The following is a 26843-nucleotide window of genomic DNA, read 5'->3' as shown; positions in this document are numbered from 1 at the left end:
TATTTCTTTGTAGGCATAGTATTTTCAATTAGCTAAAGTTCCATTCTTTTTTTCTTTTTTTTTTTTTTTTGTATTTAAAAGCGTGTATCAACCAGCAGTGGAAGTCAACTTTAGTGTGCTGATTTCATTTCTTACATGCATGAAATCGTAAAATAAATAAATAAAATATAAAAAGCCATCTCGAAAACCATCCACTGAAAAACGGTGGCGCTGCGTTACGCATGCAAGACAAGGATCCCTCTATCGGTAGAATGATCGGAACGCAGAGAGAAGAGCATGTGTATATTCCTCAATAAAAAGCATTGAGAAGCAGACGAATGAGATTCATATTCATAATACATTCAAATTAAATGTAATATTAAACTAAAAGTCTTATTGTCCAAATCAAGAAACATTTGTGAAAGCGATTTTGTAATTTCTTTCGAAATCTGGCTATTGTGTCACCATCACTCCATAGGGTAGAAACATGCTACTGCATAAATATTTATGTCGACCGTTCTCTTTTCCTATTTAGAAAAGCTTTTAATTTATTTTTATTCTAAATATAAAAACAACATTTCTTTCATTTGCAACACTTCCTAAAGCGAAAAGAAAAACAAATCTGTACCATTGTAATTAATCAATGAAGACGAATTTTGCTACCACTTTAAAAATAGGAGATGGTTGCTATAAGAAATTTCGCTATTCCAGTATATGTTAAGATCATACTTCATAGGATCATTTCTATAGTATGATTAGAGGTTCACTCACCGAACCTCGCAGAAAACCCAACCACGATGATGTGAAATGGGATTTCTTCCTGAGCGTGAAAGTGGCTCGTTGGTGCTTTTCGGAGTGCCGACTAGCCGTTGATGATCGCACTCTTTAGCCATTGCGGCTGGGAGATGGAAGGAATTCGATCTGAGTGGTTCCTTATGTAATTAATAAAAGAAGATGTGCAAAATTTATACGTTCAAGTATGGTTCCTCACTATAAAGTTTTCGATGTTAAGTAGATATGGCGTACGTTTTAGTGTAGTGGTAGTTCCGGAAATTCGTTACTTTTGTAATTGCTGCAGAGTTACTGTTAAGGGGACAGGGTACTCTTAACAGACATTAGGAAATTATTTGGTCAGTTTTCTAAATTTTTTTTATGCATATGTTTTGAGATACAAATACGTCAAATTTCTTTAAAAAGCATTTTAAAGCGAAATATTTTTTTAGAATTTCAAAACATTCCAGGCGTTTTAATTTTCTCTATCATTTTTTTCTTTTCTTATTAACCGATGTAAATTTATTTAGAACGAAATTACGTATGATTTTGTAATTCCGATTAAATGATATTTTTTTTAGAAATATTTTTACGCTCACTTACTGAATTTTCATAGGAATTTTATGTTTTTCTGAACTAAAATTGACTTTTAACGAGCTAAAAGAAAACTCGTAACGTAAAATGCATACCCTATTTACTTTTAATGTCAAAAATTCAGAACGAAAACATGGAACATTTCGAAGATATTTAAATCTGCTTACAACATCATTTTGAGAAAAGTCATCAAGATGTATTTTTTTCCCTTCTTAACCTTTTAAATATTTATTTTATTGAACAATACATTTTATAATACTATTTTAGTTGAATATAAACATATATTTTGGTGAAGAAACGATAAAAATAAAATTTTTCGCTTCGTCCATTTTTGCTTATTTCAAAGTCCACTGTCGCCTTAAATACATTTTATGGATTCCGACAAGAAATCAAAAGTATCTATAATTTATATGACAGCAGCTTGCTTTTATTGCATTAGGATCTATTGGTAATCGATTTGAGGTGAAGTAAGATTTGACTTCGTAAATATTCATTTTCTGCTCTTAACTTTAAGACAACATTAATGGGAAGCTTTAAAAAGAATTCACTGATCTGTTAACGCATTGATTATAAACCCACCATCCGGCAAAAAGATAAATATCCACAGGACTTTACAAAATTTTATTTTCAACACAAAGAGGTACTTATGACCAAAAGACTTTAAGGATGAAACTACACACCCATTCCAAGTGAAGAACACGCACCACTTTTAAAATTATTTACAAGTGTATATAGAATTTGGAAAACATCTTAATGGCATGCTCTGGTTTCTCTTCAAAATCGTGCTAATCTTTCGCCTTTTACTAAAGATTACCGTGGAGAGGAACAATTTAATGAGCCTCATCCAATTTTTGGAATCCCACTTCGGTGGGATTATTTTACAAAAAGTAGAAGATTGCAGCGGAATAAGCTATTTCAACTGCTTCAAGCGATCGCCGCGACTCCTAGTGGCATCTTCAGCGGTAATCTTCCGTCCACGGAGGAAGCTTATTTCTTTCGTTACGCTTTGGAATTTTTATATTTCACAGCAAAACACACCTTTGTTTTTTACATTAGGTGAAATAAAGAGGTAAGTAGAAAAAATATAGGCTATATTTTTGAAAAAAGTGTTGCCGTTTAAATGAGACTCTTTAAACATCATTAGTCAAGACTCCTCGAAAAAAGAAAAATCCGAATTAAATGAGACTCTTTAAACATCATTATTCAAGACTCCTCGAAAAAAGAAAAATCCGAATTAAAAGCCTTTCCAAGATTGTGTTTTGAATCCATACAAAAATTTACAATTTCTTAATTGTTCAATTTCTATTGCTTGCATTCCCTTACGTTTTCTCGTAATTTATAATGAAAAGGCTCAAAATAATAAATAAACTAATGTTATACTTCGGCTATTAGCACAATCAGCTTGTATTTCTTTTTTAAAATTTATTGATTAATTCATTTTTAGATGCAAATAATGAAGGAACAATCTCTTAGGAGTGATAAGTTCGACATCCAAACACTTTTCTATTCTCCATATATTATTCCTTTTATATCCGTACCCCAGAATGCTCAAGTACCTTAGTGCAATCTGTCCGACCACCAGCGCCATCTGCTCAGAGCAATTTGCCATTCAGCCAGTTCTCAATTGGTAAGGTAGGATATTCTACCGTGTGCTCTGGGGAATTCTTTAAACAATTCATTAAGAAATCGTAGTGTTGGGAAAGATTATGCTTACCGAAAGAATTAGTTGATAACTTTCAAAAAAAAAATAATAATAATAAATTTAGAGAATCTATTCACATGTCCGCTTTGAATTTTTACGCAATTGCGACGCCAGATAAAATAAAAATAATAGAATTTTGCTATCAAAAATAAAATGCACATACTCAGATATCTTTAGTTTATGAGTATCAACGAAATGAAAGTTTACTTCTTATTACGCAATTATTACAAGTTTAGTTTAGTTTAGTTATATTAACGTCCAGTTTTAAAGATTCATAATTTTAAATTTTTGGAAAATTAGATGTTATACCTGAAAAGTTTTTATTTATTATTCCATACTCTGATATTAGATATTATCTGCTGACAGGGAAAGATTAATTTATTTTTGTATGAAATGTGACGCATATCTTGCATGTGAATATATTTTTTATACCAAAGATTGTGCGAGCTTTTAGTTTTTCTTCCAATGAAGCGCTTCAATTAGATGAACATTCTTAGTAAGTGTACGATATCATCACTACCTCAATTGAGAAAATACAATATGCCTAACATATTTCTAAAGGTATTGTACGTTTTGAATAACTGTCTTTAATTGAAAATCTCATTGCTCTACAAAAGTGTGCTTTCAAAGCAGTGGAATCGAAAACGTCTAGCATTTTGTTTTTGTATAACTACATTGTCATAAGACATGGGATTTTTTATAAAGTTGATTGTGCTTTTTGTTTCCAATTTAATAAACCTAGAGTTTAATTACAAAACTGTAATCTCATTTTTATATTTTGTGGAGTAGCATTCTTGCTCTTTAAAAAAAATATCCTTTGTTTTAGTTTTTCGACATTGAAGATTTATGCCTGATAGAAAATATTGCAAAGGAAATGTAGCCTATGTTGTTAGTTACCATTACTCTGATTTTCGATCAGAGCCGATTATCGTGGATGAAAATTTAAAATACCATTTTAAAGCTAGAGGTATAGACTAAATAAAGCTGTCGGAACATTTTTCGGCAGTTGGAACCGATAGTCCTAACGGCGTTTCAATTATCAGCAAAATGAAGATGCCGTCATTTCATCTAGCAGTGTGGTGTAAGGTGCTTCTTTGTTTGAAAGAATAGTCCGATTGAGACCAAAAGCGGTAGCCTTAATAATTGAGAAGGAGAAAGAAGAATGAAATATTAAAAAAAAAAAAAAAAAAAAGTTTCAATAACAACTGATAATTGGCGCTATTAGTGCAAACGCCGTTGTAAAAATTAGGAAAATCAAGAAGGCAACATTTTTGCAAGTAACAATGTACCAAATCCCGTTAGTTTGTTAGATCGCGCTTTGATTTTAAAACTATTCTTGTTAGCAGCTTACAGAACCTGATGTTTTTGTTTGATTCTGATTGAAAGGTTAAAGCGGATCAAGTAAAATTTTAAAATTAATATCTCTTACTTGAAAGCCGAAATAATTAAATTTCTTTTAAAATACATTTTTGTAGATATGTGTATTGATAAGCAAAAACTTTCGCAAAAAATAAAATTTAAATTAATAATTCTCTTAAAGATCTGATACTTGCACAAAGACTACAACAGAAAGTAAGTAACATTTTTTTAAAAGAAATATTTGCAATCATTTTTATATGGTCTCAATTATGAAAGAAATTTTAAACTTTTAAGGACGAATGTAAAATTATATACATATGATACAAAAATTATATATGGATTTCCGATTATTAACTGGATACTTCCTAAAGGCGTCCTATAGATTAATTACTCTCATAAATTATCAAAAAGTAACAATTTTTCTTATAATTATATATGCAGAATAAATAAAATTAAAGATATGTAGAATAAATGAATGAAAACTTGATAATTGATAATGTTCTGCGATTTATATCCTTGTAAGTAATAAGCTTAAATCAAGTACTTGTGGCTACATATAATGAATTCTTACACAATCGAAAAACTTTTGTATACATCAATAAGTGGCCAATAAAGCATGACTGTAAACCGATTTACATAAACCACAAGTTAAAATGCTTTGCCTCTTTATTTTACAAATATTTAAATTAAATCACTAATAGAATTAAGTCCTGTTATCGGTACAAAAAGATTTTTCACACTGATAATCATTTTTTTAACAAAGCTTTACTATTAAAAAATTATAGGAATTTATACTCAAGAAATTGTATTACTTAAATGATGGATATGCTAGACGTTTTTGATTCCACTGCTTTGAAAGCACACTTTTGGAGAGCAATGAGATTTTCAATTAAAGACAGTTATTCAAAACGTACAATACCTTTAGAAATATGTTAGGCATATTGTATTTTCTCAATTCAGGTAGTGTTAATATCGTACACTTACTAAGAATGTTCATCTAATTGAAGCGCTTCATTGGAAGAAAAACTAAAAGCTCGCACAATCTTTGGTATTAAAAATATATTCACATGCAAGATATACAGTGTCTCACAAAAGTGATGGGACACACGTGCTTTACAAAAGGAAACTGTAATAAAATAAATTTTAAAAAAAACATGTACAAATTTTTTGTGGGTGTGTTTCATATTTAAATTTAGTAACAATTATTACATAACATACATTTTGTCAAAATATTAAAATAATAATTGAATAAAAATACAATTGTTTAGAACGGAGCAAAAAATAGCTCACATAAGTGATGAGACACCATTAGATATGCAACAAAAATCGTCTGAAATAAGCAATAAAAATATTTTTGGTGGTTTTTAATTTTACTCAAAAGCAATTGGCAATAATTTATAAAATCGTCTGCAGTATTTCTCTCCAGTTTGTTTTGGAATTTTTGTGTTTTTTAGCTCTGTGCAGCCATGAATGCTAAACAAAAAGAAACTTCGTCTGCAATTCGAAAATTAGTTATTAATTTGAATATTGAACGTGGAAAATGTATTAGAAAAACTGCTGAAACAGTTAACTCGAGTCATTCAACACTTTTCAATATCATTAAACGATATAAAAAGAATCATATTATTCAGGATAAAAGAAGACCTGGCCGACCATCAAAGGTATCCAATGGAATAAATTATCTTTCGAAATATTAAAAAAAAAAAATCCAAGAAAGAGTGCTCCTAAAGTTGCTGCTGATTTACAAGCATTATATGTAATAATTGTTAATCCTGAGACTATTAGAAAGGTAATTCGATCTTCTGGATATCACGGTAGAGTAGCCAGGAAAAAATTCTTCGCAAGTGAAAAGAATCGAAAACTCCAACTAGCTTTCACAAAATCCAACATAAATAAGAATTCTGATTACTGGAATAAAGTTATATTTGCTGATGAGAGTAATTTTAATATATTTGGTTCTGACGGTAGAATCTTGGTGTGGAGAAAACCCAGGGAAGAATTTCGCAAACAGAACTTGGTGCTAACAGTAAAACATGGTGGAGGAGAAGTTATGGTATGGGGGTGTATGTCATCCGCTAGGAGTTGATAATTTTGTTTTTATTGACAGTATAATGGAACAGTAAAAGTATATTGACATTTTAAAGCAAAATTTGAAATCTTCAGCACGAAAATTGAGCCTTTATAACGATTTTAAATTCTAACAGGACAATGACCCCAAGTACACTGCTTTGAACGTTAGACTCTGGCCGCTGTATAACTGTCCTGAAATAATAAAAACACCACCACAATCTCCAGACTTAAATCCCATAGAGAATATTTGGCAAGAATTGGAATCAAGAATTCGCAAACACACCATTTCTTCAAAACAAAAATTAAAATCGGTGCTTCTAGAAGAATGGGGTAAAATCACTCCAGAAATCACAAAATTTAGTCGAATCCATCCCAAGAAGATTAAATCATGTTTTAAAAGTAAAAGAAAATCCAACAAAATATTAAAACCTTTTAAAAAGTAAAATTTTTGGATCAATATTTAATGGAAAAGTAAGTGTCGCATCACTTATGTGAGCCATTTTTTGCTCCGTTCTAAAAAATTGTATTTTTATTAAATTAATATATTAATATTTTGACAAAATGTACGTTATGTAATAATTGTTACTAACTTTAAATATGAAACACACCAAAAAATTTTTTGTACATGTTTATTTATTTTATTACAGTTTCCTTTTGTAAAGCACAAGTGTCTCATCACTTTTGTGAGACACTGTACGTCACATTTCATACAAGAATAAATTAATCTTTCCCTGTCAGCAGATAATATCTAATATCAGAGTATGGAATAATAAATAAAAACTTTTCAGGTATAACATCTAATTTTCCAAAAATTTAAAATTATGAATCTTTAAAACTGGACGTTAATATAACTAAACTTGTAATAATTGCGTAATAAGAAGTAAACTTTCATTTCGTTGATACTCATAAACTAAAGATATCTGAGTATGTGCATTTTATTTTTGATAGCAAAATTCTATTATTTTTATTTTATCTGGCGTCGCAATTGCGTAAAAATTCAAAGCGGACATGTGAATAGATTCTCTAAATTTATTATTATTATTTTATTTTTTTTGAAAGTTATCAACTAATTCTTTCGGTAAGCATAATCTTTCCCAACACTACGATTTCTTAATGAATTGTTTAAAGAATTCCCCAGAGCACACGGTAGAATATCCTACCTTACCAATTGAGAACTGGCTGAATGGCAAATTGCTCTGAGCAGATGGCGCTGGTGGTCGGACAGATTGCACTAAGGTACTTGAGCATTCTGGGGTACGGATATAAAAGGAATAATATATGGAGAATAGAAAAGTCATTTTCATTTTTCATTTTCATTTTCTCATGATTTCAGTCTCCAGCCATGGAGGGAGACGGACGCACTGATGACTCCTGTAGTGTCAGTAGTGGTAGTAGTGGGCCATGTTGCTATTCTGCACGTGTCTTTGAAATCATGAATCACTGTACTGAGATTAGAAACTTAGATAGAGAACTCACTGCAGCTAGTAATAAATCTTGGCAAATCAAACATAAATTAAAAGGAGAATGCAATCCAGAGGAAAAAGCTTCCCTTCTAAAACGCTTAGAAGTACTAAATAGAAAAATCCAAACTAATGAGGAGAAATTAAAAAATGCAAAACCCTGCTTAAAAAGAAACTGCACTAAACACGATGGAAATAAAAATCTCTGTGCGCACATCAACTACCAGCAAATTAGATCACATCAATTAAACTCCATAGCAAATTCTTTTATCGACACCTTGCAACAAATGAAAGATGATAACCTGGAGCATACAAGCCAATATAAAGAAGACTATATTAAACTACAAGGTATCCAACATGATATCAAAAAGATTGAGGATGAATTACTGGAAGTTAGCCCCTGCCCCATCATGAATTGCGACAAGCATAATTTAGAAAATGAAAATCAGCCCTCACATCCTGAAACTATGATGGAAACGACAGAAAGTAAGAATAATAATCTTGAAGAAATGGAAACTGAACTGCCCTTCCAACCTGTTGACAGAAAACACTCCTCAAAAAGAAAAAATTCAGTTGAAAACCCAGAAGTCACCACCAGAAACAAATTCCAGATTTTAGAAGAAGGAGCACAAAAACCAAGAAAAGAAATCCCCCCCATCCAGATGAAATTAACTGAAGGTTATAACTTAGTACTGCAGGAGCTCAATAGAAAATACCCTAAATCTGAAAATAGTTACTCTAATGGATTTATCAAGATCACCCCAGGCAGCGATGAAGAGAGACAGGGAATCCTGGAATTCCTGACTGAAAAGAAACTTGAACACATCATCTCCGAAGACCCCTCCGATAGACCCATTAAAATCATCATTAAAGGACTCCCTCTTAATCAAGATATTAATGACCTGAAACAAGAACTTGAAGCTCAGAATTATAACATTGGACGCATCTCACAGCTTAAAAATTTTAGAAATAAGACCCTCTACCCTATTTTCCTGGTGGAAGTCAAGAAAACTGGTAACTTTAAAAACATCTACAATCTTAGAATCCTATCCTATATCAGAGTTCAAATAGAAACGTATAGAAGACCAGCAAAAGCTACAATGTGTTTTAGATGCGCAGGATTTTATCACAGCGCTAGGAATTGCAGATGCAATCCGCGCTGTATAAAATGTAACGGCAAACATCCCACAAACGAGTGTTCTCAAAAGGAAAAAGTACAAGATCCCATCTGCATAAATTGTAACAACACAGGACATCTGGCCTCTTGGAAAGGTTGCCCTGCATACCCAACAACTGCCCCATCGACAACTAATAGAAAATCCTATGCTGACATCCTCAAAAACAGGAAAAGTAATGCAGAAAAAATCGTAGAAGCAGCTCAATATCCCCCTGCACCCAGACAGAGACCCCAGCCTCAACAACAGATATCGGATCCTACCCCAACTTCAACAGATCACAGCCCTCAAAACAACACCCTGGAAATGAAAGAACTTTTAGAAACGTTAAGAGAAATTAGAAATCTACTGAAAGAATTCCCTGGATTACTCTCAGTTGCAGCGAAATTAAAAGGAACCACTTCCAAAGAGGAAAGAAAACTCATCCTCCTTAATGCACTCCTGGACTAAGTTGAAGCTCTACCGCCCCCCTACAAGTAGAAAGTCTCTGATTGGCCGTCCAGAAACAATAGTTCATCCGATGCCTGGACCTTCCGAAAGACCAAAATGCTCCTACTTCTCCCTCACCTACTCCCTTGACCGTCTGCTTTTCTATTGGCTGAGACAGCTCACCCTCTCTCCCTCACCTGCCATGCGACTTTTCTTCAGTCGACTATGTTTCATTCTCTCTTCTACCATCACAGGAGACGTTACAGTCCAAGTAAATTTATTTCAAGCCAGGTCACATCAATTTTGCCATTTAGGAGGTAGCCCATATCGGGCGGGTACTCCTTTAATCTGTGTCATTTCTCGAGAATAGAAAAGTGTTTGGATGTCGAACTTATCACTCCTAAGAGATTGTTCCTTCATTATTTGCATCTAAAAATGAATTAATCAATAAATTTTAAAAAAGAAATACAAGCTGATTGTGCTAATAGCCGAAGTATAACATTAGTTTATTTATTATTTTGAGCCTTTTCATTATAAATTACGAGAAAACGTAAGGGAATGCAAGCAATAGAAATTGAACAATTAAGAAATTGTAAATTTTTGTATGGATTCAAAACACAATCTTGGAAAGGCTTTTAATTCGGATTTTTCTTTTTTCGAGGAGTCTTGAATAATGATGTTTAAAGAGTCTCATTTAAACGGCAACACTTTTTTCAAAAATATAGCCTATATTTTTTCTACTTACCTCTTTATTTCACCTAATGTAAAAAACAAAGGTGTGTTTTGCTGTGAAATATAAAAATTCCAAAGCGTAACGAAAGAAATAAGCTTCCTCCGTGGACGGAAGATTACCGCTGAAGATGCCACTAGGAGTCGCGGCGATCGCTTGAAGCAGTTGAAATAGCTTATTCCGCTGCAATCTTCTACTTTTTGTAAAATAATCCCACCGAAGTGGGATTCCAAAAATTGGATGAGGCTCATTAAATTGTTCCTCTCCACGGTAATCTTTAGTAAAAGGCGAAAGATTAGCACGATTTTGAAGAGAAACCAGAGCATGGCATTAAGATGTTTTCCAAATTCTATATACACTTGTAAATAATTTTAAAAGTGGTGCGTGTTCTTCACTTGGAATGGGTGTGTAGTTTCATCCTTAAAGTCTTTTGGTCAAAAGTACCTCTTTGTGTTGAAAATAAAATTTTGTAAAGTCCTGTGGATATTTATCTTTTTGCCGGATGGTGGGTTTATAATCAATGCGTTAACAGATCAGTGAATTCTTTTTAAAGCTTCCCATTAATGTTGTCTTAAAGTTAAGAGCAGAAAATGAATATTTACGAAGTCAAATCTTACTTCACCTCAAATCGATTACCAATAGATCCTAATGCAATAAAAGCAAGCTGCTGTCATATAAATTATAGATACTTTTGATTTCTTGTCGGAATCCATAAAATGTATTTAAGGCGACAGTGGATGTTGAGACTCTACCTGAATTTCATTTCATTCAGTCGTTTCTCCGCTAATAAGATTCAAAGATGTGGGATCGTAATGCGAAATAATCCACTCGTTATTAATCTGACTCCATTTTATTATCTATCTAAATTACAATTCTATTTACATGCTATATTTATATTTAGTTGCCATATACAAAAACATACATTGGTTTCGCGCGCAGTTAATTCTGATTTTAGAGTTGTAAAAGCAAGTTATAGCTCTAGTATGATTAAAGTTAAAATTAGTTTTTAGCCAAAGGCGCTCGTAACATCCTCCCACCTTTTGATTTTTAAATTAGGAGGTTACAAAATCAAAATTAACAAAATATTGCATTCAAAATATTTAGAAATCAAAACATGAAATGCACATATTTGAAAAGTACATAATAAAGTTTAAAAGTTAGTTAAAACGTGAAGGTTTAACCACTTTTCTTCCACTTCTAGTTTTTGTTTCAGTCGTTATTTTCCGAGCTCGGGATTTCGATTTCTTCATACGAAGCAACCGGTTCGTTTTTTCTCGCACCCACAGGATCGTCATGGTCTAATTCCAAGGGGTATAAACGTTGCACTGGACGCACAAGTTCCCCACTCGCTGTTTTTAGCTTCACTACTCGGATGCAGCCATCTTTCCCAGGAAACACTTCGATTACCAATCCCAAAGGCCAGTCTAGTCGCTTTTTGATATCACTTTCAATTATAACAATATCTCCCACTTGCACTTGTCTAGATTCCTTTCCTTTTGGCTTCTTCTGGATTAACAAGCTTAGATATTCTTTTCGAAATCTTTTCCTCAAGTCCTCTCGTAATTTTTGTTGATACTGATATCGTTTGGAGATATTTACTTTATCCAAAGTATCCAAATCGGGAACTCCTACCTTTGTAGTCTCTTGAATGAACATTGAGGGAGTCAGTGGAATTAAATCATTCGGATCTTCCGATAGATAATTCAAAGGTCTAGAATTGATGTTGGCTTCTACGTCACAAAGAATAGTGAACATTTCTTCGTAATGAAGCGATGCCTTTCCTAAAACTCTTCTTAAAAGCTTCTTCACCATCTTAATCATGCTCTCAAAAAATCCGCCCCACCAAGCAGCTGTTGGGGGGTTAAATTTCCACTGAATTCTTAAGACGGAGGCTTCATTGACAATCTTGTCCCAATCAAGAGAACCCATCAAATTATTTGTTCCAGTAAAATTTGTTCCGTTATCGCTGTATATAGTCCTAGGTCGCCCTCGTCTTGCGACGAATCTTCTAAAACCTAGAAGGAATCCATTAGTTGAAAGACTCTGTATTAATTCCAAATGAATGGCCCTATATACAGCGCAAGTAAAAAGCAAGATCCAGGCCTTTTTCCCATCCTTTAAATGAAGCGGCCCTGCTAAATCCACTCCAGTGACTTCGAATATCAAGGCTTCCCGTACACGATCTTCCGGTAGTGGCGCAGGAATTGATTCAATTTTCTTGCTCGTATATCTTTTGCATCTTATACACCTTGAGAGCACTTTCTGGACAGTTTTTCGGCCCTGCAGAATCCAAAATTTTTGACGGATATCTGTTAGGAAAACTTGAACTCCAGCATGGGAAGAGATCAAATGATGTTCGAAAATCAATCTCTCCACTAATGGGTGCTTACAAGGCAATACTAGAGGGTATCTAAAATTTTCTTCATCATCTCGTCTAGTAATTTTAGTTTTCAATCTAATTAGTCCATCAGAATCATTAAACACACAGAGTGATTTAAGTTTTGATCTTGCATCTTCGTTATTAAAGGTTTCTTGTTGCACGATTTGTATCACCTTTCTTTCGGCGGCATCTAGTTCTGCAACAGTTAAAAGATCTTTCATCTTGTTAATTGGATTTCGGCAATTTTGTACAAATCGTAGCATCCATGCTATCATTCGCACAATTTTGGAATATCTTGAGAACTTGTACAAATACCAGGATTTATTCAGATCTGTAGAGTTGACTAAAGTTACGACCCTCTTTTTCCTTTCCCGGAAAACCTCTTCAAAATTGTATTCAGAGTCTGTCGCTGGCCATTCTTCTTCTGGAAGTTTCAACCACTGTGGGCCCTCCCACCATCTCGATTTCAAAAATCCTTGGATTGAACAACCACGGGAAGGGAGATCAGCAGGATTGCAAGTGCCTGGGAGATGCTTCCAAGCATCCTTTGAAGAAAGACTTCTTATTTCTTCTACTCTGTTATTCACGAACGTACCCCAATGATCTTCTTTTTGAATCCAATGAAGAGCAACAGAAGAATCTGTCCAATAAAAAGTAGGTACGTCTCTCAAAGACATAGAATTTTTAATATCTGAAGTTAACCTAGCTCCAATGCAGCATGCTAGTAATTCTAGACGAGGTATTGTAATAACCTTTAAAGGTGCTACTCTACTTTTTGCCTCTATAAAATATATTTTGACTTCCTCTCCCAAGGTATTTCTCAAAAATACGACAGTACTGTATGCAACTTTGCTGGCATCACAAAAGGTATGAAGACTTAGTCCTTCGGTGCAGCCATTGATCTTTACACATCTAGGGATCTTAACTTCAGACAGCAATTTCAAATCAACAATCAAAGTTTTGAATTTTTTCTGAATGTCATCTGGTAGAATTTCATCCCACCCTAAGTTTCTTTTCCAAATATTTTGCACTAAGAGTTTTAAACATATTGTCACAGGACATAAAAATCCAAGTGGATCAAATATCTTTTGAGACGTTGACAGAATATTTCTTTTACTGCAAACATCAAAATTAAATTCTGTATTTTGTAAATCACAGAAAAGGAAATCTTCATTTGTATTCCATAACAGTCCAAGTACTGAGGTTGGAACAGTTGGCTCGTCCCGACTTAGGTCCCTTGTATATTCCCAACCTCGAAGATCAAAACAAGCCTTGGAAAGCAACAGCTTTGCTTCTTGAATGAATCGGGTAAGATCATCTTCATTGCGCACGGATGTCACACAGTTATCTACATAAAAGGAATTCTTCAACATTTCGGAGGTTTCAGGAAAGCACTCTTTACTTTCCTCTAGATGATTCATCAAAACCGCTGCCAAGAGGAAAGGACTACAAGTGAGGCCAAAAACAAGACGGCGGTGACGAAGTATCTCAAATTTTCTTGTTTCGTAATCTTTCCACCAAAGAAATCGCAAAACATCTTGATCCTCTTTTGCAATTGAGATTTGAAGAAAGGCTTTTTTAATATCAGAAATTACCCCAATGTTATTTTGTCTGAATCTTCTTAAAATGGGTGGAATTTGCTCTATTAAATTTGGTCCCTTTTCCAGACAGTCATTTAAGGACGGAACTTTCTTAACTCGACAAGAAGCGTCAAACACTGGACGTACTTTGGTTGATGAGTTTTCCTTAAAAACACCTCGGTGCGGCAAATAATAACTTGGATTTCCCTCCTCCATTTTGGGCACTTTCTCTATTATATTTTCCTCAAGCCATTCTTCAAAAACAGCCTCATATTCTGCATATTTCTTTTCATCTTTTAACTTTTGTGAAGTACGGATACAACGTTGTTCAGCTGTGGATCTATTGTCTTGTAGAATTTCTTTTGCTTCTATCCAAGGTAGCTTAACTATGTATCTGCCATTTTCATCTCTATCCACTGCTTTCATAAAATGATCCATTGCGTTTCTTTTCATTTCTTCTTTAGATTTAGTTTCAACTGGATCCATAATACCTAAAGTTTCTAATTTCCAAAGATCAGAGATAGAGCTATTTTGTATTAGCATTGAAGTCACCAGTTGAGCGGAAGTATTTTCCTCTTTTCCTCCAAAAACTTTACCCATGATCAGCCAGCCTAATTTTGTTTCATATGCTACTAATCCACATTTCAGAGCATATATATTTCCTGAGAATAACTGTCCGCAAAAGTCAGCTCCTATCAGCAATTCAATGTCCGGACAATCATTGCCTTGATCAGAGAGTATTATATTCTTTTTCTTCAACTCCTTTTGCCAATTTCCTTTGTGGATCCGAGGTATTTTTCCGCATATAATTGGTTGATCGAGGACTTGCATATCGTAAGTGAATCCCGTATTCAAATTCTGAAGGGTTATTTCATATAGTCCATGATCTTGTTTTTCTAACGTAGATCCACCAAATACCGAATGTATGATATTTTTAACTTCAATGGGCCTCAGATTCATTTCTTTAATTGTTTTCTCTAATAAGTATGATCGCTGCGAACCACTGTCAATAAGAGCTCGTACTCTGCGTGTTTTTCCTTCTGCTTTAATATTAACTTGCAATGTTTGAAGGAGAACTTCTTCAGCAGCACACTGATTGGATAAATTGACATTTAGATTCTCTTCCACCTCAGGTGTTTTGACTTTTGGTTTGTTTGTTGGCAGATCTGGACACATCAAAGTCCAATGCCTCTTATTACAAAGCAGGCACTGTACATTTGACTTGCAAATTCTTGACCTATGGCCAGGCTTTAAACAAGTGAAGCAGCATTTTTTATTTTTCAAAATCTTTTGTTTCTTTTCAAAATCAAATTTTTTGGCATTGTAACATTCTTTGCTTTCGTGAGGGTTTTCACAAAAAACGCAGATGGTATTATGTTTTCTTTTTTCTGTACCTCCTGAAAACAAATCTGTAGCAGTAGCCACAGAATCAGAATTCCTCTCCTTACACACCTTAGGTGCAAATCCTGATTTCGCTAAGCGAATTCTTTCCTCACCTTCTATTTCTGTTTTCAGAAAGAGTAATAAGTTTTTCAGTTTTTCTGAATAAGCATTGCTTTCCGGGTCATGATTTGCTATTATAATTGGATTACGCAGCCATACCCTGAATATATCTTCAGGTATGCAGGATTCCACCAGGGGGAAAAGCATTGCTGAATACTTGTCTGATGTTAAACCAATTGATTCTAGAGCTCTTAAGTAAGTTTCTAATTTATCATAAATTTGCGACGTGCTTAATTTCCTTTTAGCTTCTGAAGCATTTATTATAACTAATTTTAGTAGCTCACGAACGTAGTATTCAATAAGCAACTCATCCTTTCCGAAACGCGATTTTAAACTTTCTATTGCCTTGCAATAATTCGCATTTGTTGGAGGATAACTGTCTATAATTTCCCGAGCTCTAGTTCCTTCACTTACACATTGGATCAAATATTGAAATTTGTCTTCATTTTCTAATTTATCATCATCATGAATACGCTTAAATTGACTCCAGAAAGCCAGCCAATTCTTAATTTCACCGTTAAATTTAACGAGTTCTATTTTAGGTAACTTAAGTTTTCGTTTAATTCTAGGAGAAACAGAACCAACGCTTTCCTTTTCAGCGTAAGAAAGTTTAGTCAAATATATGTCCACATTTACTTTCGCTTCAATCATTTTTGTGCTGTATTCTTCGATTTTCATATACTCATCTTCATACTTTTCGGTATCAGAATTTTCCAGAAGAAAACTACATATTTCATTATCTAATTTGGCCAAATCCGAATAAATTCGTTCCAAATTGCCGAAAAGTGATTTAATCTCTTTTTCCTGAGGTTCATCGACCTTTAATCTTTCAATTAAAACATTATACGTTTTCGTAAAGTTAGATCTAATAGGTATTCGCTTCTTAACGGACATCTCCATTTTTATTTCACTACTTAATTCTTATTGCAAATAAAAACAGACGTACCGTATTTTTAGCAATCACGTCCGGGTTCACCACAATGTTGAGACTCTACCTGAATTTCATTTCATTCAGTCGTTTCTCCGCTAATAAGATTCAAAGATGTGGGATCGTAATGCGAAATAATCCACTCGTTATTAATCTGACTCCATTTTATTATCTATCTAAATTACAATTCTATTTACATGCTATATTTATATTTAGTTGCCATATACAAAAACATACATTGGTTTCGCGCGCAGTTAATTCTGATTTTAGAGTTGTAAAAGCAAGTTATAGCTCTAGTATGATTAAAGTTAAAATTAGTTTTTAGCCAAAGGCGCTCGTAACAAGTGGACTTTGAAATAAGCAAAAATGGACGAAGCGAAAAATTTTATTTTTATCGTTTCTTCACCAAAATATATGTTTATATTCAACTAAAATAGTATTATAAAATGTATTGTTCAATAAAATAAATATTTAAAAGGTTAAGAAGGGAAAAAAATACATCTTGATGACTTTTCTCAAAATGATGTTGTAAGCAGATTTAAATATCTTCGAAATGTTCCATGTTTTCGTTCTGAATTTTTGACATTAAAAGTAAATAGGGTATGCATTTTACGTTACGAGTTTTCTTTTAGCTCGTTAAAAGTCAATTTTAGTTCAGAAAAACATAAAATTCCTATGAAAATTCAGTAAGTGAGCGTAAAAATATTTCTAAAAAAAATATCATTTAATCGGAATTACAAAATCATACGTAATTTCGTTCTAAATAAATTTACATCGGTTAATAAGAAAAGAAAAAAATGATAGAGAAAATTAAAACGCCTGGAATGTTTTGAAATTCTAAAAAAATATTTCGCTTTAAAATGCTTTTTAAAGAAATTTGACGTATTTGTATCTCAAAACATATGCATAAAAAAAATTTAGAAAACTGACCAAATAATTTCCTAATGTCTGTTAAGAGTACCCTGTCCCCTTAACAGTAACTCTGCAGCAATTACAAAAGTAACGAATTTCCGGAACTACCACTACACTAAAACGTACGCCATATCTACTTAACATCGAAAACTTTATAGTGAGGAACCATACTTGAACGTATAAATTTTGCACATCTTCTTTTATTAATTACATAAGGAACCACTCAGATCGAATTCCTTCCATCTCCCAGCCGCAATGGCTAAAGAGTGCGATCATCAACGGCTAGTCGGCACTCCGAAAAGCACCAACGAGCCACTTTCACGTTCAGGAAGAAATCCCATTTCACATCATCGTGGTTGGGTTTTCTGCGAGGTTCGGTGAGTGAACCTCTAATCATACTATAGAAATGATCCTATGAAGTATGATCTTAACATATACTGGAATAGCGAAATTTCTTATAGCAACCATCTCCTATTTTTAAAGTGGTAGCAAAATTCGTCTTCATTGATTAATTACAATGGTACAGATTTGTTTTTCTTTTCGCTTTAGGAAGTGTTGCAAATGAAAGAAATGTTGTTTTTATATTTAGAATAAAAATAAATTAAAAGCTTTTCTAAATAGGAAAAGAGAACGGTCGACATAAATATTTATGCAGTAGCATGTTTCTACCCTATGGAGTGATGGTGACACAATAGCCAGATTTCGAAAGAAATTACAAAATCGCTTTCACAAATGTTTCTTGATTTGGACAATAAGACTTTTAGTTTAATATTACATTTAATTTGAATGTATTATGAATATGAATCTCATTCGTCTGCTTCTCAATGCTTTTTATTGAGGAATATACACATGCTCTTCTCTCTGCGTTCCGATCATTCTACCGATAGAGGGATCCTTGTCTTGCATGCGTAACGCAGCGCCACCGTTTTTCAGTGGATGGTTTTCGAGATGGCTTTTTATATTTTATTTATTTATTTTACGATTTCATGCATGTAAGAAATGAAATCAGCACACTAAAGTTGACTTCCACTGCTGGTTGATACACGCTTTTAAATACAAAAAAAAAAAAAAAAAAGAAAAAAAGAATGGAACTTTAGCTAATTGAAAATACTATGCCTACAAAGAAATATTATTTATTATTAATGTAAATGCCAGTTCATTGAACATTTTTTAAAAATTAGTATATGTAAACCCTGGAAAATGATTTATTTTCGTTTGCTTCTCCTCGCTTTCTTTAGATCCTAGCTTAATTTTTTAAAACTAATAATAATAAAAAATAAATAATATAAATTATGCTTATGCTTTTTCAGGTGGCTCCACGACATCAAAAGATGCAGCTTGCTTATAGTCTGCGCAAGGATGAGGAATGATTTCATAAACCTGAAAAATTTGATCCAAATAAATTTTTCTTTGTCAGGAAATATCATCAATATACCCAAGTTTGCATACGTTTCCTTTTTTGTTGACTCAAGAAATTCCATTGGTAAGAGTCATTAAAAAATTTGCAATATAACTTAAATATGATCGTTCAGAATCTAAAAATTATGTACTTAGGATAAAAAAGAACACACACACATAAGGCAACAGACGTATTTTGAAGTCTGATAATTTTCTGAAGAACGTATAGAGATTAAATTACATTTTAAAACGAACGAAATTTATAATTTTTCATGATTAGCAAGGTTAGGTTTTTACTAGGGTGTAAATAAAAATGTAGTAAGTACTCCGACATCCAAATACACGGGTCTCCAAGACAAAAGTAAAAAGTGGTCAAATTTAGAAGAAGAATAAGGGCTTATTACTAACTGTTATGCCGGCATTAATGGCTCTATTTTATTACAGATTAGAAAGTGCAAAATTAAACAAACGCTTAGCAGGGGGGAAATAATAATAATAATTTAAGACTATTAGACGCTTGACAGTCCAAATTTTTAAAAAAAGTATTTCAAGGGTTTTTCTTTTTCTTTTTTACTCCACCCAAGAGAAATTTTAAATATATTTGTGAAATGAAATTATTCAAACTCTTTTATATTCAAGAATTGAACTACACATATTTGAAGTACGTTATATAAAATACCTAGCTTTGAAAATATCTAAATTATTCTATCAGTTTTGTGGTTGAATCATTTCAGGCAAAACTTTTAAGTAAATATTTTTTTATATATATATAATTTCAGCGAAGTCATTTATTACTATTTCATAGTTTCAGAATTAGGAATTTTGGAAGAAAGCTAATCTTTACATTGAGAAGAAATCATTCATTCTGAAGTAATGAGGTGAAGGATTACAATGCTTGAAAAACATAAATAGCAACTATTAAAACTCTTTTTTAATTTTGCAACTTTTTTTTTTTTTTTCAAACTGCATATTTACTGGAATAGAGCTGAAAATCATTCTCTTTTGGATTATGAAATATAAGATTTTTTTTTCTCAAATATTTTCACAATAAATCAAATTGAAGTCTATATTGAGTATTGATTCCACTTGTCTGAATCGATTAAAATCAATTATTAAATAGAGATCTGTACATACATATTGATAATTTCAATGAAACTTATATATCATATGACTCTTACGCTTGTATGTTAATTTAGAAATGACATTTATCCTTTTATATAAACTAGTTTTTAACTTTTTTTGTGAAGTGTTGTTTTTACACTTGAAAATGTTCAATGAATAAAAATGTTACTATGTTCACCTGGCTACTATTTGCATTTTTCTTTACACTAAAAAAAGTATTTTAATGTATCATTCCGATATGTTTTCCGTATTAATCAAGTAGTCGTATATGTCAATAAATATTCTTAATATAAAGCTTCCGATTGGAATAAATGCTTCATAATCAAAATACTTGTGTATAGTCAAGTTCTTATCATAGCAGTGGATTGAGAGAGTAGTTTCGAATAGGAAGCAAGAGCATTTTTTATTGGTAGAGTCATTAATGTCTAATGGCGTCATAATCAAAGATGGACATTTGATATTGCTTGTACGTTGAAAGTTTGGTCCTCTTCTACCTGAAGAGCGACCTTCTCTCTTGCTTTTGCGTGAACAGTTTTTTTTTTTTTTTTGCCAACTTCCAGATCGACGAATTTTAAAAGTCAATGGACTTACTATTCGTCAACGGATTCTGAGACGACCACATTTCTACGACTCCATCTCAGTAAGGGGTGATACGCGGAACGATGAGTGCATTTCCTGTATTCCCTTTGACCTTGGATTTCCCCTATTAGATACTAGTAAATATAAACATCTCCTCCGTTCATCTTTTCTGTCACCCCTATTTTGACGGATTAAACCCAACCTAACGCATGCGCAAAAGCGCGGAAGGTTTTACCATCCGTTGCTGAATAGTATACACATACCCATCTAAGTCTAACATTTCCGGAAAGCAACTACTGTAGAATTATCATTTTGGCAAAACAATTTCACTATCATAGCTCAGTATGGTAAACGTAATGGCATTCTGATTAGCAAGAGCGACAACACTGGAAACGGAATCTCCAGGAAAGTTTCTAAGTTTTATAACGGCTGTTGCTTGAAGCATAGCATAGCCGTCTAGAAATAAGGTTATCCTGTAGGATTGTTTCCATGATTCTTTTTACTGACTCATGTTTCGTTCATTTCGTTTTTTTTTTTTTGTTTTTTTTTCCCAGTTTTGATTGAGTGTGAAAGTTTCGTAATTTTGTTTTGCGTTTTCCTCACAATTAGTCACAGAGAAGGAGATCTCTTTCAGTTTTTAATTTCCCGAGAAAGATAGAAATCTGAGAAAACGGTCTACTGCCGTCATTCACAGAAAGGATTTTGAACCCAGCAGAAGTAGCAAGTATATAAATTATTTCATCATTTATTAATATATTCTTCAAATATTCGTTTCATGATACAATTTAAGAATAGTCATATTTTTTTTTTTTATTTTCTTCAAAAATGAGATATTGAAAGGAGTCTTAATTTTTTTACAGAATCTATTGCTAATGAGATTAATTTCTTAATGAATTATTTTTGTAATGTTTGATTACATTCTCTTTAATATCATTTTTGGAAATGCTAATAATTCGGAGTTACGGCTAATGTATGTTTACAAGTAACGTGTTCGAGTGCACTATTGATCGAAATTAACTCCTTTTATTCATTAGAACAATAATATTCAGGTTCCTTTCCCTTTGTAAGGATAGTAAGAAATTTATATCTTAAATATTGCAATTTTATATACTACAATCCATTTTACTCAGTTCCTGTAAATTTAGTTTCCATTGTAAAACGAAAGTGAACATTGAGTATTATTTTGAATATGAGCATTATAACTGTATTGTTATAGCGTAAAGACGAAATTTAAATTCGTAAATAAGGAAATCAATTCTTAATTTATTAATTTAATTTCAAAAGTTCCCAAAATTATATTAAAAGAGTCGTTTCTGTCTTTGCATTTCTCTTAATTTAATTAATGTTGTTTGCATATAATGCAGTTACATATTGCTTTATTATTTATTACACACACACACACACACACACACACACACACACATATATATATATAAATATATATATATTCTATTAACCGACATTACAGCAATAAACACACAATATCCTGCTCAGAAATTAAAATGTGATACATGCAAAAGTTATTTAACAGTCGATAAGACAAATGAAATTACTGAAAGTTAAAAAAATTAAAGAAAGGCTTATTTTTAAATTAGACAGTAGAAAGCTTCTTTGTCGTACACCAAATGTAGTCAATGATATTGTACACAATTATATTATTAAAAAACTTTGTTTTTATTTTGAAGATGCCATTATTGGATCTGAAAATCCAAGAAAGATTGCTTTGGGACGATCTGAAAGTTAAAAAACTTATTTGAACATTATTGTGATAACAAACAAAAAGATGAAAAAATTCTCAAAATATTACTATGGTCATCTACAGATGTATTTTTAAATAATTACAGTAAAGAAGGAAAAAAAACAGTGTAGGAAGCAAACTGCAAAACCAAAAAAATCGTACACTTCAAGCTCTAAAGTAATTCTTTTTAATATTACAAATTATATGTATAAAAATTTCGATTTTGGTTACTTAGTTTAGATTTTAAATTTACAATAAAAGAATTAAAATTCCCCATGGTTTAAGAGATTGTCCTTGGTTTCAATAGTTTTCTTTCAAGCAAAATTTAGGATTCCTGTCATAATAATCTGATTTTTGTAAATTCAACCCACATACATCATTTAATACGTAGAAGACATGTCTGTTGTGTAAGAAATTTCAGTACAGCTTTTATGTAATTTTTTCTTTTATACATTTTATTCTATTTTGCATGTTATATGCTGCTGAAAGAAATGTTGTCCCAATGGTTTAGCTTAAGTGATAGACCAGGCTTATATGGCTTTCACTTTAGCTCTAGTCTTTTAGGACTTTCTCATTTTTATTGTCATCTTCAAATACTGAGCAGAAGTTTCTGGCTTTCTGAGAGGTTAGTGAATTTTTATTCTCTTATTATATTATTAAGTTGTAGATTTTTGTGAAATGTAAAGATAGTTTATCAAAGATTATATTTACAATAAATCTTTGTGTATTTCGTTTGATTTCCCTTTTTTTATTATTATTTTTATTTTGAGAAATTTAAGTAAATATATTTTTTAAATTTATTTTTATATTTTAAAGAGGTTAGTAAAAAGATATCAACTGATTGTCACTGTTGTCCTTGTGTTCGTGAGGAAAAAAAGAATGTTGGCATTAGAAATAATTTAGAATGTTGCCTGTTGCAAAATCAATGAGAAAATCTAAAATCTCTCACTGATATTTTGAAGTTAGTTAAAATTATGCGGCAAAATTTTTCACTTATGCATTATTTTAAGGCATAATATTTGACATGCGGAGGGATAGAGTTTGCACGGATGTCATCATCTTATAATTTGTGAACTGTGTGATATGTTTTGTTAAATATCTTAGGGGCACAATGTAAGCAAATACTTCTGTTATTTTTCTTCAAGATCTTGGTCTTTTATTTATTTTGACTCTTAATCACTAATATTTTAAATAAGTTTATCATTCTCTCAAGAAAAATACACTTGAAATCAACTTTATAATAACATATAACAAATTTTTATGACAATATTTAGTTGTCAAATTAAGTAATCTATATGGAAGAAATTTATTATCTTTACTCCTCAAGAAAGCTACTTAGATGAAAATTACTTAAATGAATTGCAGTTTATATTCTAAAGACATATATTTATATTCTTTTGCCATAAATTTTTACTTTAAAAGATTAAAAATACTCCCTTTTCCTTAAACGATCGGAATATTAAAGACAGATAATAAAAAAAAAACTGCCATGCTTGGTAAAGTTCAACGTAAGTTTGTATTTCTATTTAGTTCGAATTTTTATATCAATGAAAAGGGAACGCTGTGATTTTATTATATTTCCTTTGAACTTTAAGTGAAATTTCCAACAAATTATGAAAATAAAAGGAAATTAATCCCCATTTATAATGAACACATAACAATTTATGCAAGAATTCCCCATTTCCAAATCGGTAGAGACTCGCCATACTGATGATGTAACGAAGAAGCACTGAGGCCTTATCTCTCGACGGCCATGACCAGGCTCCTTATACGACAGTTCATCGATGAAATCGGGTTTCGCACCTGAAACCCTGCAGTTGCGAGGCCGGGATATTGCCACCACGCCACCGCGGCCAGCGTTATTGACATGGCAATTCAAATAATTAAAAAGTGAGCAAATGAACCGTGAAATAAAGAGTTGAAGGTGCTGTATTCCTTCACAATTTTCAGATTTATCTTTAAAGTATATTCGCATCTAATTGAGTGACTTAGACTGAAGGGCTATAAATAGTAAACAAATATTTCATAATAATTTCTTTTCCATTTCAAAGAATCATATTTGTAGCATCTGAGAATGAAATAATAATAATTTCAAGAGTTATTTAATAATAATTTCAAGAGCTATTTACTTCAGTCATTATTTTACTTTGCGTTTTATTTAGAAAGAGATTTAATCATACCAGTTTTCAAAATAATGATTTTTAAAATGTGTTAAACATTTTCTTTTAGCGTTTCATTTCCTAGCTACAGACGCCACTTTTTCTTGAACTTATCCTTTATCCTTTATAGACGTCAAGTATTTTTCTTCTTCTATTAATTATAATTATCATATCATCAGGATCAAATTCTAAGAATTGGGCTTTAATTACATTCTATAAAAACTGCATGCAACAAAGTCCCTAGAATAGAACGGATACGGCGGCGGGGGTGTTCTCCCCAAAACTTTCTGTTCTACACTCTAATAAATTTACATAGCATTGGCGTGCAATAGTTACGATATATTAACCTTTGATTTGATTTAGCATTTTTTCTGAATCTATCGTGTCATCCTAGGCTAGTTATTTAGCATTCATTCCTAGGATGTAATTTATATTTTAGTTGCATTTTTCCTAACCGATTGAAAAAAAATTGACATAAAGATACGCTTGTAGTCGCACCCCCCCCCCCCCCATACAAAATTTGATATACTTAAGGCAATGCGTCTTTGAATTATAGTGTTTACATGTTTCTAAAAGGACAGATATGTTCCTTGTTGGATTCAGCTCAAAATTCTATAGGTATTTAAACTATACACATTAATTCTGTATACTGAAATTTATCTGTGGTGCTGTCTTCATTTTGTAGTTAACTTATATGACTTATATGATTATATATTATCAACTTATATTCGAGCAGCTGGACAGACAGACTTCCTATGAACGGCTTTAGCTGAAAATTATAATAGAAATCTACAAATTTAGTATAAATAAAGTCAGTATGCTAAATTTCATCCATCTAGATTAAAACGTTTTTGAGTTATCTTTGACACAGACAAACGGACATTTTCCAAAAATGTTTTTTCGAACTCAGGGAGTTCTGAAACGTGGAGATTCGTCAAAATATCGAGTTTGAACTTTTTGACGATTACAATACTTTATCTATACTACATTTATGAAAAAGTAAAAAATTAATAAACATAACCAAAAATAATTTTTAATTGTGCATTTATATACATGTTAGCATTCTTAAATGCGCACATTTTTTTTTTTTTTGAAAAATTATATATTTGCTGTTAACAGAATTTTCAATTGCTGAGATTATTTTTTAGTAGTACTTTATATTAAGACTTCTACGTGGGATTTGATTTCTAATATTATATCACAGGCATATATATGATACCAAATAGAATTTATGTTGCTTTTTTTATATTATTAATACTAATTGTACGCTAGCTTGTCGAAATGAGCTTCAAAGCATCGCTCTGTTGGCGTATATATAAGTCTTGCATTATAAAAATGGAACTTTTGTTAAATTTACATCCATAGCAATTAATTTTATTCATTTATGTATTATAATTAGCAGATTTTCCATTTATTAATTATTTTTATTTTGAATCTTTAATGGCAAAAGTGTTAGCACATTTTTATTGCATTTAAGAATTAAAAGCTGCTGGCGTCCTAACCAAGAAGTAGCGCGTCTTCCCCGCGATCTAGGCGTTCTGGGTTCGAGTCTTGGTTCGGGCATGGTCGTTCTCTTCCTTGTGTTCTCTCTGTGAGGTGCTTGAATGAGCCCTCTTGTAAAAAGGAGTTGTGCAAGCGAGTGTGTGTGTGGGCTGTCTTCAATGAGCTGGAAGTCAGACCTCTGCCCTTGGGTTCTCAGGGGTCTTTACTCTCAGAAGCTACTGCGCAAAAATTTGATTTCAAATAGTCGCAGGGCAAAAAAAAAATTAAAAGTTAATATAAAGATGAATGCGATTTCTTTTCCGTATCTAGTTGCCAAATATTTTTGCAAACTTGCACTTATCGTTCCCTAATCCCTCTTTTTTATGAGTTACAGCTTTGTCATTCATTACAGATTAGTTCTCACATAATAACTTGAAATTTGTAATAGCAGATTTTTTTTTTTTTTTTTTTGCGAGAAAGAGACATTAAGTCTTTGGAATAGCTTTCAGTCAGCAATCCTATGACGTATTCGCATGTCACACTATATTTCAACCGAAATATGTCGAGACTTTAATGTGAGCACTCATTAACATTGGACTCAAAATTCTGATTAGTTGTTTATCATTAGAACATCTAAGAAAAACTTAATTATATTTCAACAAAAGAGGAAGCCAAGCAGGAAGGTGGATTTTCAGGCCACGATTTACAATATCTTATATGTAACAGATATGCTTTCTTTTGAGCACAAATTCTGTATAAAGAGAAGTCATTCCAGTAATTCCGCAATCTGAAA

General features: G+C 32.2%; 4 non-coding genes across 4 annotated transcripts; 2 read left to right on the top strand and 2 right to left on the bottom strand.

The window, feature by feature from the left end:
* Window positions 1-698: 698 nt before the first annotated feature.
* LOC129957838 (small nucleolar RNA U3) lies at window positions 699-909 on the top strand. Its single transcript, XR_008782940.1, has one exon. It is a non-coding gene; the product is annotated as a small nucleolar RNA U3 (small nucleolar RNA).
* Window positions 910-2102: 1193 nt separating this feature from the next.
* LOC129957860 (U5 spliceosomal RNA) lies at window positions 2103-2218 on the top strand. The gene has a single exon (XR_008782961.1). It is a non-coding gene; the product is annotated as a U5 spliceosomal RNA (small nuclear RNA).
* An 8261-nt stretch (window positions 2219-10479) lies between these two features.
* On the bottom strand, window positions 10480-10595 carry LOC129957859 (U5 spliceosomal RNA). The gene has a single exon (XR_008782960.1). It is a non-coding gene; the product is annotated as a U5 spliceosomal RNA (small nuclear RNA).
* Window positions 10596-17790: 7195 nt separating this feature from the next.
* Window positions 17791-18001, bottom strand: LOC129957851 (small nucleolar RNA U3). Its single transcript, XR_008782953.1, has one exon. It is a non-coding gene; the product is annotated as a small nucleolar RNA U3 (small nucleolar RNA).
* Between the last annotated feature and the right edge of the window lie 8842 nt (window positions 18002-26843).

Source organism: Argiope bruennichi, chromosome 11, assembly GCF_947563725.1.
Source record: "Argiope bruennichi chromosome 11, qqArgBrue1.1, whole genome shotgun sequence".
NCBI classification, from domain to species: domain Eukaryota; kingdom Metazoa; phylum Arthropoda; class Arachnida; order Araneae; family Araneidae; genus Argiope; species Argiope bruennichi.
Note: the sequence above shows the minus strand (reverse complement) of the source record. Positions and strands in the feature narration are given on the sequence as shown.